Source organism: Scyliorhinus torazame, chromosome 6 (assembly GCF_047496885.1).
Source record: "Scyliorhinus torazame isolate Kashiwa2021f chromosome 6, sScyTor2.1, whole genome shotgun sequence".
Classification (NCBI taxonomy): domain Eukaryota; kingdom Metazoa; phylum Chordata; class Chondrichthyes; order Carcharhiniformes; family Scyliorhinidae; genus Scyliorhinus; species Scyliorhinus torazame.
In genome coordinates, this window is record NC_092712.1 from 155,318,484 (window position 1) to 155,338,008 (window position 19,525).

Sequence of the window (19,525 nt, forward strand, 5' to 3'; positions counted from 1 at the left end):
AGTTGGTAGTGATGTTAAGGTGTGTGTGAGACATTCAGTGCTGATGTCTCCTTCACTAAGGAGATACTAAGCAGTGTAACCCTTTGAGTGCCTGATACCATTATGAGAGTGTGAGTTTAGAGTAAGCAGAAATAGGTGTTCCAACCCCGAATATAAGGTTCAGGCCATGATAATATTACTTACCTGGTATCTTAAAACAACGGAGGGCTATTTCGTAAAGAAGGTGCTGTTGAATTAGAGAAATTAATTAGCAACAAAATGTCTCAATGCAGCTCCCATTTATAATAGTTTAGAATCGAGTTTTAATTGAGGAAAATGTGCTAAATATGTTTAATTAATTGAGCTAATTGTTCTCCATTTGCCTAATTCACCAAAATTCTTGTCCTGGACTTTGCTTTGTTTGTTGTCCATATTTTTAAACAAAAAATACATTTCTGGTTTCCAAGACAAGTTTGGTTTTGCTATTAGAGTTGAGGACGTTGTAATTAAGACTTGTGCTTTTGTAGTTTCTTCTTCAATTGCTCTGCTGAGTTAGCCTCAGGAACTGTGACAGTACGATGGATAGGAAAACTGTAGTGTTACGACCCCCTGGGCTAGTGCGCGGTCAATTCCAGCCCCACTTGACCCGGAGTCACAACTCAATTAAAATTAATAAATAATTCTTATAAAACATGCAAAGTCTTGGTCTTTGACTGCCAATAACTACAGTCACCAGGTTTGTAAATTTAAACACAATTAACTTTAGTAATAACAATAACTATGATTAAAATGTGGCAGATACAACAGGTTAACTATTATCTAATTTTTAACACCCCCTCCACTTAAACTTTCCCCATCCACTAACACACAAGACAGACAAACACAGAGGGGAAAAGAGGGGTGAAGAATAATGATAAAAGTAAAAAGGATGCGAGTTTTTGTTTCAGATGGTTGTTTTCTGTAGTGTAGGCAGCACGGTAGCACAGTGGTTAACACGGTTGCTTCACAGCATCAGGGTCCCAGGTACCATTCCCAGCTTGGGTCACTGTCTGTGTGGAGTCTTCACGTTCTCCCCGTGTCTGCGTAGGTTACTCCGGGTGCTCCGGTTTTCTCCCATAGTCCAAAGATGTACAGGTTAGGTGGATTGGCCATGCTAAATTGCCCTTAGTGTCCAAAAAGGTTAAAAGGTTAAGTGGGGTTACTGGGTTACGGGGATAGGGTGGAGGTGTGGGGCTTAAGTAGGGAGCTCTTTCCAAGGGCCGGTGCAGACCTGATGGGCCAAATGGTCTCCTTCTGCTCTGTAAATTCTATGATTCTAGCACACCTTTCTTCAGTCCAGGCTTTCAGTTTGAGGTTTCTGTATCCAGTCTGTAATGGATTTCACTGTAGATTCATTAAGCTTTCTGCAGTTTCAGAAATACAGCAGCTATACAGCTTTTCTGGAAAAAACAAGAGAGGGAGAGAGAGCAGTTTTTTTCCTTTGAACGTCCAGGAGCCTAACTGTCCTTCCTTGGTTCTCTGAAAAATCAACCCACTCGGCAGGATCCAGTCACCACCTGTTACTGGGCAGAATGACAGCTGATTTACCTGTCATAGATTTCATGGTTTGTATCGCCTGTAACAATTTTCGTAGCCCTATCTGTTGCATGTAGCAATCATGACTACCAGAGACTAATAGCCACAAACGACTAAACTATTTTCCTAACTCCTTTTGGTAAACTGGTTCCTGAGCTACAAAATCCATTCCTTTCCCTGGCAACAGTTTGAAATTAAACTCGTCTGTTTGCATCCTTGGGGTCAAACTTGATTCTGAGATGAAATTCCACCTCCTATTTGTGCCTTCATTAAGATGACTCATTTGCACCTCCGTAACATCGCCAGACGTCACCCCTGCCTCAGCTCATCTACTGCCGAAACCCTCATACATGCCTTTATTACATGTGGACTTAACTGTTGGAATGCTGTCCTGGCTGTTGTCCCACAAATTTGAAGTCATCCCAAAACTCTAGTGTCTGTTCTTATAATCTTGGTTGAGACCAGGAACTTTTTTTTGGTAAAAATAAATAAATTTGAAATCCCAGTTATTTACTGAAAGGATTGAGCTAAAATATTCAATGGTTTAAAACAAAATATTTTTACTATACAAGAGTCAAAGAATGCAAACATTAAGCACTATCTTGGTAACGACCTAAACTCTAAAACCTAGAATCAACAACATTAAACATGAATTAACAGGCAAATTGCAGTTGATTATACATTATAAATTACACATTAAATGGCAGATTCAAAACAAGTCCCATTGCCCTTCCACCAATGTATTTGCTAACCCACATTGGCTCCCAGTCAAGCAGTGCCTTGTTTTTAAAATTCTCATCCATGTTTTCAAGTCCCTCCAAGGCCTTGCACCTCCCTAACTCTGGAATTTTTCCCAGCGCCACAACCCTCTGAGATAGCTCTGTCCTCTAACTCTGCCACTTGTGCATTCCCAATTGCAAGAGTCCTTCCTGGTTATTTTCTTTGTTCCTATTTCTTTTATTTTGGCCAGAATTCTGCAGTTGTTCATCGGCAGTGGGATCCTGTGGTCCGACTGGCAGCGAACCCCCGCCCATGGGTTTCCCGGTGGTGTAGAGTGGCTTCATTGGCAATTCACATTGATAGCAGTGGGAGCAGAGAATCCTATCACCAGCGAATGGCATTCTGCCTCCCGCCACTGAAATACATGCAGCTGAGAGACCGGAAAGTGCCATCCTTCATTTTATTATTTTTGGTCCATGGACCCATAATCGGAATGTGGCTTTAAGCAGAAGAGCACTTGCCAGGACAGTGTATTCCTAGGTTTTGTATTTTGGAGAGGAGAAATCAGACTCAGTGCCGAGTGAATCTTAGGAACTGGTTTTGAAGGAAGTCGGTTCAATTGGCTAACTGGCCACTGGTGGGTTGGCCAGCGACAGTGTTCTGCCTGACAACAGTCAGCAATTGGTTCCTGCCGGGTATTTTTTTCAGCGAGAACCTGCCAGACCCACTAAGAAAGAGGAGCTGTGCTTTCACCCTCTCTCCTGCCAGTTGCCTGGTGTCTCCGTGAGTCTGTAGTGAAGATCATTGCAGGTTGAAGGAAAAGAAAGTGCCCAACTGAAGGCTTAACCTTGAGAAAGAAACTAACTGAAATACACCCACCTGAATCAAAGATCCTTATCCTTTTATTTTATTATTATTTTTTTCCCTTTCAACCACCCTTTCGCCTTTGTGTTGTTTGTTTGTGTACAGGTGCAGTTGCAGGAGAATGTTGCATTTGAACAAACACAAATCAGACAATAATTTCACTGGAAAGTCATAAAGTGATTGGCGGTGTATATTGTTGCTTAGAGACAAAGTCTAAACAATTGGAGTTTAATAAATGTTGAAAAAATTAACAAATTATAACAAGTGATAAGTGGGAGGCTGTTGAGTATTATCTTCAATTTTTAAGTAAAGTTTATAAACAATAGTAAGGTGAGTCAAGCATTAGTAGGTTTCAACAATATTAGTAGGGATATTATTAGTAGTAAGGTTTGTTAGCATTGGTAAAGATTTATTACTATTGGTACTACTCGTTCACTACCAATCTGAAGTTTTATTGGGAGTAACAGTGTTATTGCTTATTGAATAGAGAAATGGCAGGGCTATTGCAGACTTGAGAGTATACATCCTGTGTGATGTGGGAACTCCCAGGACGCTTCCGGTGTCTTGGATAATCATTTGTGCAGGAAATGCATCCCACTCTCCAACACATGTTCAGTTCTGAATCCTGATGAGAGTGATGATTCACTTGTGGAGTGCAGCCAGTGGCACGTCTATGGCACCATTTGTGGCTCAGCTGTACAGGGAATACAACTGGAAGAGCAATAATGACAGGTGATTCGACAGTTTGGGGAATGGACAGGGATTTCTGTGGCTGCAAATGTGAATCCACTATGGTGTATTGCCTCTCTGGTGTCCAGGTCAAGGATGTTGCTAAGCGTCTAAAGAGCACCCTGAGGTGGGAGGGTGAACAGCCAGCAGTGCTGTCCACATAGGTACAAATAACACAGGCAGAAAGAGGGGTGCTGCCTTGCAGTCATAATTTAAGGCGTTAGGTAACAAATTGGCAAGCAGGACTCAGCTTAAGAACCATTCGGTGAGAATGCAGAATCATGGAGTTCCTATGAAGAAAGAGCATAGAAATAGGAGGATAAAGCAGATGAATACATGACTGAAAAGATGGTGCAGGAGGGAGGGTTTTAGATTCTTGGGACAGTTGGAGCAGCTCTGGGGGAAATGGGACCTGTGCACCTAAATTGAGTCGGGGTGAGTTCCTTATGGGATAATTTGCTGGTGCTTTGGGGGAGGGGGTAAACTAACTTGGCAGGTGTGTGGGGACCGGCAGATAATAGCAGAGAGGAATACCAAGGTGCACAGAATACTGGGATAGATAGATAGCACTAGAATAGGGAACAGCCAGTTAATAACTGGGACCAGAGTAAGGGAGAAACTAATAATGTCTAAATCAGGATCACTGTGCATGTATGTGAATGTATGGAGTGTACTCAATAAGACTGGTGAGTTATAGGTGCTAAATGCCAAGTAGAATATGATGGGGCAAATCTTCCACCGCCTCTAGCAGTGGCATTCATGGTGGGCGGGGGTATATGATTTGATGTGAATGAAAAAAATCAGTTTCCCACTGGCGGAAAAATAGAATAGAATTTTGTTTTGCCAACCTCTAAGGGGGGGGGGGGTCAAATGTGGGTCAAATTCCTGTTGAGCACTATCAGGAACCCTATTTGCATTCATTAGCATCTCATGAATGGTCATTGAAAGGTGTTGCTAACTTTTGGTTGGTTCTTAATTCGGCTCTATTTAATCACGTTTGCTCAAGAGTCGCCAGGTATCTTTCGACACCGCCACAAGGTTTAGAACCGAATACTGATCAATGACTCGATACACTAGTTAGTAAGTTCAAAAGCAATGCTCATTTATTTACACACAGTCAAATCTACTCATGCATAAACTCTACAAACTAAACTACCACTATTACTAAGACCTATACTTAACTTCGGGCACCCACTCAGTCAGAGGAGCCGTTGCTCGGTTCTGAGGCTGCTGGGTTGAGCTGTTTACAGGGTAGCAACTAGGAGCGTCTATCTCATAGCGTGCGTTGACTTGGAACTTACTTGGTCTGCTGTAGCTGCTAGGCAGGTCTCTCTCTTCGCTGAGAGCCAAAGCCAAAGGAGGGCGCTCTCCCTTGGGGGATACCTTTTATACCCAAAAGGGCTTCGCGCTCTTTTGGGCGGGCCTTGAACTTGGCCTCAACTAATTGGGTCTTTCCCAATCATCGGTATCGATTTTCTTCCAATAGAGGGGTGGTTCCCTGATCGCTGGGCGTGTCCTGGTGACTGTCAGTCTGCTTTGTCTTAGCTTCTTCAGGTGCCGGGGAGTCTGTCCTAACATTGTGTATCTAAATGTTTCCCTTTTGTCCCCGGAGATGGCTCATTACTATGTAGATTGTTTGGTAGTTTCTGTCCTGTCTGAGCGTTTAAGGTTCTAATCAACAGACAGAGCTTGCACCTGCTTGTTTCTTAGCATTGTCCAATTTTCCCTGCAGTCTTTGCAAGTGTCCATTTTGTACGTGGCCATCCCAGATGGCTACTAAGGTCAAATCACTGGAATCACATTCACCCTCCAAGTTAAGTGCCGGGCCAGTGAATAATTACAGCAATCAGTTTATGACTGTATAAGTGGTGCTCACCTGGTGAGCTTCACTTCATCCGTGAGTTGGAGGTCAGTAGAACCTGCTTTCACCTTCCTTTTACACCATCACTGAGATACATTGCGTGTCTGTAGCACAAGTTGTGCCAAGGCTGGGCATGGGAGGCATGACCAGAGGAAAGGGGTGAGAGGAAGCCAGGACTATTGGGGGAGGGATGGACCAGAGGGGAGGGGTGAGGGGGAGGTATGACTAGCAGTGGTGGGGGGGTAATGACTAAAGTGGAAGGGTGAGACAGAGGCAGGACCTCAGGGGCTGGGGAGCAGGGTCCAGAGTGGAACAGTGAAAGACAAGTACTAATAGTGAGACCAGAAAATGAGTCAAAAAAAAGAGTCTGAACTATCATTCTGGAAACTTTGGTGCAAAGAAGATCAGGCACAATGAAAAATTAGCTGCCAATTTGTACTTATGGCAGAGACCAACTTCACCTGCAACATTAATTAATTTGTTATTCGAAGAGATTTGAAGAAGTCAGATGCTTCTCAATCATATGTACGTGTTTGGTAATACTGTCAATCTATCTTATTCTGAATCACCTTGACCCTTCCTTACACTCTCGTCCAAGCTCACTATCTTTGGTACAAAGGAGAAAAGGAAATACAAGAGGTTGCAGATGGCTATTTATGGGACTAACTCCAAGCCAAAGATCCCGCTGAACTTGACAATTTTAGATAATTCTTTGAAGTTTGCTGTTTTGTAAAGAGGAAAATCACTGTGATAGGACTAATTTCTAAACTCTGGTGGTTCAGAAATATTTTCTGCCTATATATTCACTCACCTCAAGTTTGCACTTGGAATTCAACAAATCCTGACATAGTGAGGTGGTGTCTGAATTTCTCAATTTCAGTTCATTATTTCACAAGTCAATGGAAAATAAAAAGTGACATGCTGAAAAATCAGCTGCCGATTCACTACAGGCGGTTTGGTACTGCTGATATCGACCGATGTCACCCCCCCATTAACATTCTACTTTTTGACATATTTATCCAATAGTCTAAGTAAAGACTGTGGACTAAGGTATTGGGTCCTGGATATTGGAAGTAGAAGGCATATTTACACAGTAACATTCAGGGGAAGCATCTGGATTCTGTAGATTGGCAACTGAAAATTCATGGGGTTTATTGGTCTATGGCATGGTATCGGAAAGTAAGTGTGCGCAGCCTCGAGAAGGGGAGAGGTCAGATCGGCAAAGGGCTTGGGACAACAACATTGAAGTATCGAGGGGGTGAACAGGAAGATCAGCATGGACAATGATCGGGTCAAGGGCAATGGGAGGGACTAGGGGAGATGGGGTATGGGAATTGTAGGCAGTGACTATGGAGGAGGATGGGAGGAACTTGGTGGGATAGGAGGAATTTGGAAGGTGGTCACACATGTTGGTCAGGAGCACCATGCTCGCCTTCAGTGATCAATGACAGTTGGGCGAAGAAGCTTGAAAGAAATGATATGGGTGAGGTCCCAAGGAATGTGGGAGGAGTTCAGCACTACTAGTTTTGGGACAGGGGGGAACCTATACCGTTGGGATGGTCTCCACCTGAACCGAGCTGGGACCAGTGTTCTGGCGAAAAGAGTAAATAGCGTGGCCAATAGGACTTTAAACTAAAGATTGGGGGGGAAGGGAAAGTCAGGGAACCAAGAGGTGAAGTAATCAGCGGGGAGCGTAGCTGCTTAGGAATACAAAAAAACACGAACAGACAAAACTCAAGAGTGGTTACGATTGTCCCCATCCCTCAAAATATGACACAGTGTATGGAAAGGCTCAGTAAACCAAGGTCCACCACACTAAGAAAACAAAAGGGGACGGTCAATAGAGAATTAAAGGTGCTATATTTAAATGCGCGCAGTGTACGGAACAAGGTAGATGAGCTTGTGGCCCAGATTGTGACTGGCAGGTATGATGTGGTAGGCATCACAGAGACATGGTTGCAGGGGGTTCAGGACTGGCATTTAAACATCCAGGGATTCACAACCTATCGAAAAGACAGAGAGGTGGGCAGAGGGGGCGGGGTTGCCTTGTTAATTTGGAATGAAATTAAATCAATAGCACTAAACGACATAGGGTCAGATGATGTGGAGTCTGTGTGGGTAGAGTTGAGGAACCACAAAGGCAAAAAAACCATAATGGGAGTTATGTACAGGCCTCCTAACAGTGGTCAGGACCGGGGGCACAAAATGCACCACGAAATAGAAAGTGCATGTCAGAAAGGCAAGGTCACAGTGATCATGGGGGACTTCAATATGCAGGTGGACTGGGTAAATAATACTGCCAGTGTACCCAAGGAAAGGGAATTCATTGAATGTTTACAGGAGGGCTTTTTGGAACAGCTTGTGATGGAGCCCACGAGGGAACAGGCCATTCTGGACTTAGTGTTATGTAATGAGCCAGACTTGATTAAAGATCTTAAAGTAAGAGAGCACTTAGGAGGCAGTGATCATAATATGGTCGAATTCAATCTCCAATTTTAAAGAAAGAAGGTAGAATCAGATGTAAAGGTGTTACAGTTAAATGAAGGGAACTACAGGGGCATGAGGGAGGAACTGACGAAAATCGACAGGGAGCAGAGCCTAGTGGGAAAGACAGTAGAACAGAAATGGCAGGAGTTTCTGGGAGTAATTGAGGACACAGTACAGAGGTTCATCCCAAAGAAAAGAAAGGTTATCAGAGGGGGGATTAGGCAGCCATGGCTGACAAAGGAAGTCAGGGAATGCATCAAAGCAAAAGAGAAAGCCTATAATGTGGCAAAGAGTAGTGGGAAGTCAGAAGATTGGGAAGACTACAAAACCAAACAGAGGATAACAAAGAGAGAAATAAGGAAAGAGAGGATCAAATTTGAAGGTAGGCTAGCCAGTAACATTAGGAATGATAGTAAAAGTTTCTTTAAATACATTAAAAACAAACGGGAGGCAAAAGTTGACATTGGGCCGCTCCAAAATGACGCTGGTAATTTTGTGATGGGAGACAAGGAAGTAGCTGAGGAACTGAATAAGTACTTTGCGTCAGTCTTCACAGTTGAAGACATGAGTAATATCCCAACAATTCCGGAGAGTCAGGGGGCAGAGGTGAATATGGTAGCCATCACAAAGGAGAAAGTGCTAGAGAAACTAAGAGGTCTAAAAATTGATAAATCCCCGGGCCCAGATGCGCTACATCCTAGAGTTCTAAAGGAGATAGCTGAAGAAATAGTGGAGACGTTATTTATGATCTTTCAAAAGTCACTGGAGTCAGGGAAAGTCCCAGAGGATTGGAAAATCGCTGTTGTAACCCCCCTGTTCAAGAAGGGAACAAGGAAAAAGATGGAAAATTATAGGTCAATTAGCCTAACCTCGGTTGTTGGCAAGATTATAGAATCCATTGTTAAGGATGAGGTTTCTAAATTCTTGGAAGTGCAGGGTCGGATTAGGACAAGTCAGCATGGATTTAGTAAGGGGAGGTCGTGCCTGACAAACCTGTTAGAGTTCTTTGAAAAGATAACAAATAGGTTAGACCAAGGAGAGCCAATGGATGTTATCTATCTTGACTTCCAAAAGGCCTTTGATAAGGTGCCTCACGGGAGACTGCTGAGTAAAATAAGGGCCCATGGTATTCGAGGCAAGGTACTAACATGGATTGACGATTGGCTGTCAGGCAGAAGGCAGAGAGTTGGGATAAAAAGTTCTTTTTCGGAATGGCAACCGGTGACGAGTAGTGTCCCCCAGGGTTCAGTGTTGGGGCCACAGCTGTTCTCTTTATATATTAACAATCTAGATGACGGAACTGGGGGCATTCTGGCTAAGTTTGCCGATGATACAAAGATAGGTGGAGGGGCAGGTAGTATGGAGGAGGTGGGGAGGCTGCAGAAAGATTTAGACAGTTTAGGAGAGTGGACCAAGAAATGGCTGATGAAATTCAATGTGGGCAAGTGCGAGGTCTTGCACTTTGGAAAAAAGAATAGAGGCATGGACTATTTTCTAAACGGTGACAAAATTCATAATGCTGAAGTGCAAAGGGACTTGGGAGTCCTAGTCCAGGATTCTCTAAAGGTAAACTTGCAGGTTGAGTCCGTAATTAAGAAAGCAAATGCAATGTTGTCATTCATCTCAAGAGGCTTGGAATATAAAAGCAGGGATGTACTTCTGAAGCTTTATAAAGCATTAGTTAGGCCCCATTTAGAATACTGTGAGCAGTTTTGGGCCCCACACCTCAGGAAGGACATACTGGCACTGGAGCGGGTCCAGCAGAGATTCACACGGATGATCCCAGGAATGGTAGGCCTAACATACGATGAACATCTGAGGATCCTGGGATTATATTCATTGGAGTTTAGGAGGTTGAGGGGAGATCTAATAGAAACTTACAAGATAATGAATGGCTTAGATAGGGTGGATGTAGGGAAGTTGTTTCCATTAGCAGGGGAGACTAGGACCCGGGGGCACAGCCTTAGAATAAAAGGGAGTCACTTTAGAACAGAGATGAGGAGAAATTTCTTCAGCCAGAGAGTGGTGGGTCTGTGGAATTCATTGCCGGGGAGGGCGGTGGAGTCCGGGACGTTGAGTGTCTTTAAGACAGAAGTTGATAAATTCTTGATTTCTCGAGGAATTAAGGGCTATGGAGAGAGAGCGGGTAAATGGAGTTGAAATCAGCCATGATTGAATGGTGGAGTGGACTCGATGGGCCGAATGGCCTTACTTCCACTCCTATGTCTTACTATTTTAGATTGATTTACTGGGCCATATAAAGCCATGAAGAACAAGGCTTAACTGAGTACCTAATGAACAAGTTATGCTCCTTTACTGATGGTGCGCGTTGAGGTAAGAATCCAATATATTTAGGTGCTGCAATGCATTGGTCTGAATGGCGTCTTCCTAACAGAGACCTGTAAAAAGGGAAGGAGGATTGAATAATCATGGGCAATGGCTGCTGGACAGAAGCTATATGTGCATTACAAAATTCAATATTGTAATGGTCATGGCTTAGAAGGGACCATGCTTACTGTCGTGACATAAGTATAAGGTTAGGTTATCGATAGTGTCTAGGCTACTGGAGGGAAGCAGGCAATAATCTGACTGAGGTTATAACACATGGGTGTATTCACCCTAATCCAGACCCTCATTGTGAACCGGCAGCATTGTCCGAGTGGCTGTAAGCCACCAGTTAACCCGCAGGATGTTATTCGATGTTATTCATCTGCAAGGGGTAGCCTTGTAAAAAAGATTGTTTGTGGGACCTGGGTGTCTTAGGCTCTACCAGCATTTATTGTCCATCCCTAATTTCTCTTGAGGGGGCAGTTAAGAATCAACCACATTTCTGTGGGTCTGGAGTCACATGTAGGCCAGATCAGGTAAGGATGGCAGATTTTCTTCCCTAAAGGATATTAGTGAGCCAGATGGGTTTTTACGACAAGGATGTTGCTAGGATGTGCGTCATTCTGCTTCTCTTCTACCCGATTTATTCAAACATCTTATTTTGTCGTCACTGCAGCAGGGAATGTGTGAAAATTTTCATTGGATCGGAAATACTCCATCTTCTCAGGACTTTATCCATTGTGCAAAGCAAAAACAGAAGATTACAAAGAGAATTTGTTCTCTTCCTTTTGACGGGGGTGTGGTTGTCCATGTCCTGGCAATTTCTCTCTTGAATCAGCTTTTCATTGAATGGGTTTCACAACCTTTACTGTCAGGTCATCATACAGGTCACAGCCCTGGTATCATCAGATGGCAGAAGCTGCTCTACAGCTCCTTCAAAGCACTTGCCTTCCAAGAAGAATACAAGGGAATACAAATGTGAGGTAATGCATTTTGGAAGGTCTAATGCAGTTAGGGAATATACAGTGAATGGTAGAACCCTCAAGAGTATTGAAAGTCAAAGAGATCTAGGAGTACAGGTCCACAGGTCATTGAAAGGGGCAACACAGGTGGAGAAGGTAGTCAAGAAGGCATACGGCATGCTTGCCTTCATTGGCCGGGGCATTGAGTATAAGAATTGGCAAGTCATGTTGCAGCTGTATAGAACCTTAGTTAGGCCACACTTAGAGTATAGTGTTCAATTCTGTTACTACCAGAAGGATGTGGAGGCTTTAGAGAGGGTGCAGAAGAGATTTACCAGAATGTTGCCTGGTATGGAGGGCATTAGCTATGAGGAGCGGTTGAATAAACTCGGTTTGTTCTCACTGGAACGAAGGAGGTTGAGGGGAGACCTGATAGAGGTATACAAAATTATGAGGGGCATAGACAGAGTGGATAGTCAGAGGCTTTTCCCCAGGGTAGAGGGGACAATTACTAGGGGGCATAGGTTTAAGGTGAGAGGGGCAAGGTTTAGAGTAGATGTACGAGGCAAGTTTTTTACACAGAGGGTAGTGGGTGCCTGGAACTCGCTACCGGAGGAGGTGGTGGAAGCAGGGACGATAGTGACATTTAAGGGGCATCTTGACAAATACATGAATAGGATGGGAATAGAGGGATACGGACCCAGGAAGTGTAGAAGATTGTAGTTTAGTCGGGCAGCATGGTCGGCACGGGCTTGGAGGGCCGAAGGGCTTGTTCCTGTGCTGTACATTTCTTTGTTCTTTGTTCTTTGTTGGAACATATTCGCCCACATCATCCTCCAGGCAATCAGAGAACACTGTTGGAGGTTGAAGACTTGAGTGGCAGTGACTTGGAAGGTGGAGGGGAAGATTAGGAGTTGAATTATGACTGTAAATAGTCACAGGAGGTTTACAGCCACTGGAATCTAAGGTAAATAGGTTAACAAAAGAATGTAGCAGTTTGAGATAATACTCAGAGGGAGGTGTCGAGTGATAAGCTAATGGTTATGTTCATGAAACCATGATGATACTAATGATGTAAGTGTAACATGAGAGTTCAGAGGACCAAGAGACTCCAAGAGCAGGGTGCAGAATTATGCACTTACACTGAGATCATTGCAAATAATTCGTAATTAATAGTTTTAAGAAAAACTACAGGCTGACTGTTATGTATTGTAACCAATGCCCTTCTGTATAGTATGAGGCAATATTACGTGGTGACATCATCAGTCACTTGGGGGATTTCCCCCACTTCCATCTTCGACTGTGAGCAAGCAACACCTCTGTAAATAAACTCTGACAACTGGTTTTGTAACTGATGGTGTGGCAACTTGGCTATCCTTTGTGTCTATTGTGAGTAAAAACAAAACACCCAAAAACATAACAGTACTAACGAGGTAGCTGGCGACGAGGATGTTTTTCCAGTGAAATAGTCAGAAAAAAAGCCTGGACCTTGAGGCGATGAACGATTTTCAGGAGACCACTCCACCATCCATAAAGGTGCAGTAAAACTGGCCATCGGGAACAGGGTTTATAGCTTTTCTAATCGTGCATATTAATTTTAGAAGTGATTGAAAGCACTCAGGACTTCTTAAATTTTTTCCACACGACTGCAACCTGAGAGTCGGAACAGGAACATTTTCAGCCAGAGAGTCGGCTATTGTTTCTCAGAGCTGGGGAGTTCCTCCAGCTGCATGCCTTTGCATGTGATGGCCTTGAATATGGCGAGAGAGAGACATGGGGCGTGATTTGAACGGAAAGAATCTATGTCTGGTTTTGGGAACGTTTAGCGACACACCCCACTATTTAACGGCACTTTCTCTTTTTATTTGGCCTCGGGTAGTTTCTCTCTGCCGAGGCTGCACTTGAGTCATTTTCTGCTGGTGAGCCCAGCAGGAAAGGCTCCTCACAGATCAGGGACCCAATTTGGAAGGCTGCCTCGATCTTTCCTCCCCCTTTCAGCCCCCCAATGTCTTCGACCCCCCCCCCCCCCACCCCCCACCCTCAAACCTCAGGGAGGCACCCAGGAACACCTTCTCACCCCCCTCCTTCTGGTAAGGCCCTCCTAGCCTGATCCCTGGCAGTGCCAACCTGGCACCTAGGCACCCTGACACTGCCACCCAGGTGCCCTGGCAGTGCCACCCTGGCAATGCCAGGACGGCACTGCCAGGGTTTCTGGCAGCATCAAGGAGCTCAGGTGCCAGAGGGAGTGCCAGAGTGCCATCCTGTCCTGTCCCTGCCCACCCACTGATCTCTAATGGCCTGGGAGACTCCTCCCCAGGAGCCATCATGACTGGTCCACATTTGTGGAAACCAGTACTAAATAACACCTTGGTGAGGTCTCCCCGATGCGTGCATTAGGTCCCGGGCACCGGGAGAATCCCACGATTGCATATTTAAATGAGCCTAATGGATCATTTGATCATGCACATCTGGATCATTCCCAGTGAGAGTGAGATCCACATATTGCGAGATTTCGTTAACTCTTGTGAGGTGTTTCGAGCGTCGCAAACCTCGTGAGATTTAACGGCCTCACCCTGACAGGTTGTGGACATCAAGGTGGTTAAATTGCGCCCCTGCTTTTGGGAAAAACAGCTACACAAAAAGGAAAAATAATATGATCGTAACCAAGATTAAGCAGAATTACAGCTGAAATGTTCTGTTTTTAACACAGATTGGTGTTTGCAAAAGGAAAAATCTTAAAGCCACAGTTCAACCAAGAAAAGAACATTTTTAAGAAAAAACAAAAGAAATAACACAAATTAAACTGGAAGAGAAAGAAATTAGAGGGGAGGAGAAGCTAAATAAAGTACAACAACCTAAGAACTGGTAACTGCGATGCCAGGAAAAGGTCACGCAATGGAACCATTTGATGAGAATGCAGTATCATGGAGTTCCTATGAAGAGAGATTCCAGTACGACCTTGCTGCAAAGAGAGTACCAGATGAAATTAAAGTAGCAACCTTCTTGAGTGTAATAGGACTGAAAACCTTCACCCTATTACAAAGACTTGTCCACCCTGCAAAGCCTGGTACAAAAACATACGAAGAATTGACTAAGACCCTTGAAGAACACTTCTTGCCCAGACCATTAATCACATCAGAGAGGTTCAGATTTCATCAGCATAGTCAAGAGGAAGGTGAAAATATTCCATAATTTGTGGCCTTACTATGGAGACTAGCAAAGAATTAATTGTGAGTTGGATCGACTCTTGAGGACATGTTGCGAGACAGACTTGTGTATGGATTGAGAAATGAGAAAATCCAGAGATGATTGCTTACAGAAAGCTCTCTAACACTCAGGCCTGCTGTTGAAATAGCACTGTCTATGGAATTGGCAGCAAAGGAAGCTTCATAATTGGAGCTGGTGTCAAAATAAACAAGATGAATACTGAGAAAGGAAGATCTCTCAACATGCAAGCATACCACAGGTGTGTCCATGTGTGGCATTCTCCACACGAATGTTGGTGTCGAGATACAAATGTCATAATTGTGGCAAGAAAGATTACATAACAAAAGTGCGTTGGGCCAGACAAAATCAAAACCTCGAAGATTGATGAACGCAAGAACACACGCAAATCCACAAAAAAGTGTCTACAGAACGACCAAAGACAATCAAAATACCCAGGAGGGCAAAATGTCTACGGAGATCAAATAACTAAAACTTAGTGCGTTATCAATGCAAGGTGATACATAAAGATATTGTGACTTTCCAAAACTAAATGGGAACAAAACTAAAATGGCAGTAGATATGGGAGTTGCTGTATCTCTTATCTCTGAAAAATAACATCAATAAAAGCTCAAGAACCTACCAATAAAACCATCTGATATAATCTTGAGAACTTACATAACAGAGGTGGTTCCAGTGAAGGGCTATATTTTGGTGCATGTTGATGTAATGGCAATTTTTCAGATTGACCATTCAAATGTGGTAAAAGGAGACTAAATGTTGACGCCGGGGCAGGATTTGCGGACTTCCACAACAGCAAAACCAACGCCACACCTGGACCGATTCAGCGACTGTCAAGGAGCTAGCACTGGCGCCACATGGAACACAATCGATTCCAATGGGAAACGCTGCCGTATTTGCCGGTTTCGCGAGGCTGACAAGCCGCAGCTGCATATACACACTTCACTCCCCACACACACCATCCCAGCCAACAAGATTGCAGTAAGAAGAGTGGCCCCACGATTCACCAACAGCGAGCTTGAGACCGTCCTGGACACCATGGAGGAGAGACGGCACACCTTGTACCCCAGTCCGGGAAGGTTGCTGCCAGCCACTGCCGTTTGCCGTGCTGGGCGCAGGTGGCAGAGGCGGTCAGTGCCACCTTCAACACTGTCCGGACTGGCCTGAGGTGCCGTAAAAACTGCACAACCTCCTCAGGGAGGCCAGGGTGAGTAGGCAGCACTGGGCCCCTGGCACTAACCCCCGACCCACCCATAACCCTACCCACCCCGCTCCCAACCCGGAGGGCATCCGAATCCCCACCCTGCACCACATGCCAGCACCCATACAGGCTGCCATGGCTGGGTGCCCTGGTCACTGAAGCCACCAATCACCCACCCCCTGGGCTGCATGCGAAAGACTGTCTAACACTGTGCATTTTCTGCCCCCCCCACCTCCAGTAGAAGGCTGCTCATAACCGCAGGGAACGGAAGAAGACTGGAGGGGGATGGCTGGATCTGTGGCCCCTCACCGCTGCAGAGCAGTGGGCCCTGGACCTGGTCGGCAGGGTCGAGAAAATGGGAGCCATTTTGGAATGGTTGGTGGGGTCGAGAAATTCCACCGGGGTGGAGTTCGGCCTCAGGCGAGGAAGTGAGACCCCGCTGAGTTGCGGTTTCCCATTACACGTATGTCAATTCCTCCACAACACCATCCTCACCCCCACACCACCCTCACCTCCACACTACCCGGCCTGCGGTCTAATCATGTGCCTTGTCTTTTGTCTTGCAGGATCTGCTGGTGATGTGGTGGGCTCTTCTGGTGTCCCCCCGCCCTAGCCACAGTCACAGCCAGAACACCCCGCGTGCCAAGCAGCGACGATGACACTGACACGGAGGGGACACATACACCCGAACCTGAGGACACCCCGGAGCCCGAGTCAGATGTTGACACCGATTTCCTGTCACAGCTGTCTCTAATATCTTCCATCATCCCAGAGACGCTCACCTCGGTCGGACACTTTAGTGAAGAGACTCCTGGGGCACTATCTGGTGCGCACCACACACATGCTCTGGTACAACAGGTGGAGGTAGGAGCACCCGAGGGGGCGGATGGTTGGAGGGCAGGCCGACCCCAGCGACTAGCTGCCATCCAGGCGGGTTTCGGGCTTCTGGAACAGACAATCCCATCGCTCGTGGAGATGCGGTCGCAGAACCAGGGACTACGTGAGGGGTTGTCAGCGAGCATCCAGCACCTGCAGGCTGATGCGACCATCAATTCACTCGAGGAAGGTGGAGAAGTAAACCGTGGTTTTAATCAGCTTAGAACTGAGCCTGCCTGTGACCGGTACGACACTGAAGGCGGCCCCGCAGGTCAGCAGCTCTTTCTTATACTTCCTGAAAAGGGGGTGGAACCATGGGCGGAGCCCGTACATGCCCCAATATATCCCCTGTGGGTGAAGCCACACAATGGCCCATAGGTAGAGCCCACAGGGTTAATAACATAACACAGTGCACTGGTGAATTATCAGTAATTATACATTCACCACATTCACCCCCTGTTTAAAAATGAAGTCCGGCGGGGGTGACGGCCTCATAGATTCAGTCGATCCGGTGCCCGGATCGTACGTTGCGACTGCCGAAGCATTGGTGTTGCAGCCGCTTCGAGTGGCTGTGGAAGTGGGTCCGGAGCAGGCACAGGCGTGGACTCCGGGAGCTCCTCTTCCGGAGCTTCATTCCTGTGGACTGGTGCGGCGGGTGGGAGGGAGCGCGGGAACCATATAGGGTGGGGGCGCTGAACATGGGAGGTTGGATGGGACATAGTGTGGGGTTGCAGTCGTGGGAGTGGTGTTGGAGCCTGCGGGCGCCAGGTCCCGGAGGGAGACGGTATCTTGCCGGCCTTCGGGGTGTTCGTCGTACGCATAGTGTGGGTTGGAGTGCAGGAGCTGGACCTTCTCTACCAGGGGGTCGGTCTTATGGCTCCGAACATGTTTTCGGAGGAGGACTGGACCCGGTGTCATCAGCCAGGGCGGAAGCGAGGCCCCTGAGGTAGCTCCCCTAGGGAAAACAAACAAACGGTCATGAGGAGTCTGGTTTGTGGCCATGCAAAGGAGGGACCTAATAGAGTGGAGCGCATCGGGGAGGACCTCCTGCCAGTGAGAAACTGGGAGATTCCTGGACCGCAGGGTCAGTAGGACGGTCTTCCAGACCGTCGCGTTCTCCCTCTCCACTTGCCCGTTTCCCCTGGGGTTATAACTGGTAGTCCTGCTCGAGGCGATGCCCTTACTGAGCAGGTACTGACGCAGTTCGTCGCTCATGACAGACAAGCCCCTGTCGCTGTGGACATAACTGGGGAAACCAAACAGGATGAAGACACTATGCAGGGCTTTAATGACAGTGGGGGTGGTCATATCAGGGCAGGGGATGGCAAACGGGAAGTGGGAGAACTCAACTATGATGTTAAGGAAGTACGTGTTGCAGTTATTGGAGGGGAGGGGCCCTTTGAAATCGATGCTGAGGCGTTCAAAGGGCCGGGATGCCTTTACCAGGTGGGCCTTATCTGGTCGATAGAAGTCTGGTTTACACTCCGCACAGATTTGGCAGACTCTGGTTATAGCTCTGACCTCCTTGGTGGAGTAGGGCAGGTTGCGGGCCTTGATGTAATGGGCGAGCCGGGTGACCCCCGGGTGGCAGAGGTCATCGTGGATAGCCCGTAGTCGGTCATCTTGCGCGCTGGCGCATGTGCCGCGGGACAGGGCATCTGGGGGCTCATTGAGCTTCCCAGGACGATATACTATATCGTAGTTATAGGTGGAGAGTTCAATTCTCCACCTCAAGATCTTATCATTCTTGATCTTGCCCCGCTGCGTATTGTCAAACATGAAGGCAACCGATCGTTGGTCGGTGACGAGGGTAAACCTCCTACCAGCGAGGTAATGCCTCCAGTGCCGCTCGGCTTCCACGATGGCTTGGGCTTCTTTTTCGACCGAGGAGTGTCGAATTTCGGAGGTGGTGAGGGTGCATGAAAAAAACGCTACCGGTCTGCCTGCTTGGTTGAGGGTGGCGGCGAGACCGACCTCTGAGGCATCGCTCTCCACCTGGAAGGGGACAGACTGCGTCCACCGCGTGCATCGCAGCTTTGGCGATGTCCGCCTTGATGCAGTTGAAGGCCTGGCGAGCCTCGGTTGCGAGTGGAAAGAGGGTGGCCTTAAATAGTGGGCGGGCTTTGTCCGCATACTGGGGGACCCACTGGGCGTAATAGGAGAAAAATCCAAGGCACCTCTTCAGGGCCTTGGGACAGTGAGGGAGAGGGAGTTGTAGGAGGGAGCGCATACGGTCAGGGTCGGGCCCTAGGACCCCGTTTTCCACGACGTAGCCGAGGATGGCTAGCCTGGTTGTGCGGGAAACGCATTTCTCTTTGTTGTAGGTGAGGTTGAATTTTTGGGCCGTTTGGAGAAATCGGTGGAGGTTGGCGTCGTGGTCCTGCTGATCATGGCCGCAGATGGTGACATTGTCCAAGTACGGAAACGTGGCCTGCAGCCTGTACTGGTCCACCATTCGGTCCATCGCTCGTTGGAACACCGAAACCCCATTCGTGACGCCAAAGGGGACCCGGAGGAAATGGAAAAGGCGGCCGTCTGCCTCAAACGTCGTGTAGTGGCGGTCCTCGGGGCGGATTGGGAGCTGGTGGTATGCAGACTTCAGATCCACCGTGGAGAACACGCGGTAGTGCGCGATCCTGATTTACCATGTCTGCAATCTGGGGAAGGGGGTACGCATCGAGTTGTGTAAACCGGTTAATGGTCTGGCTGTAATCAACC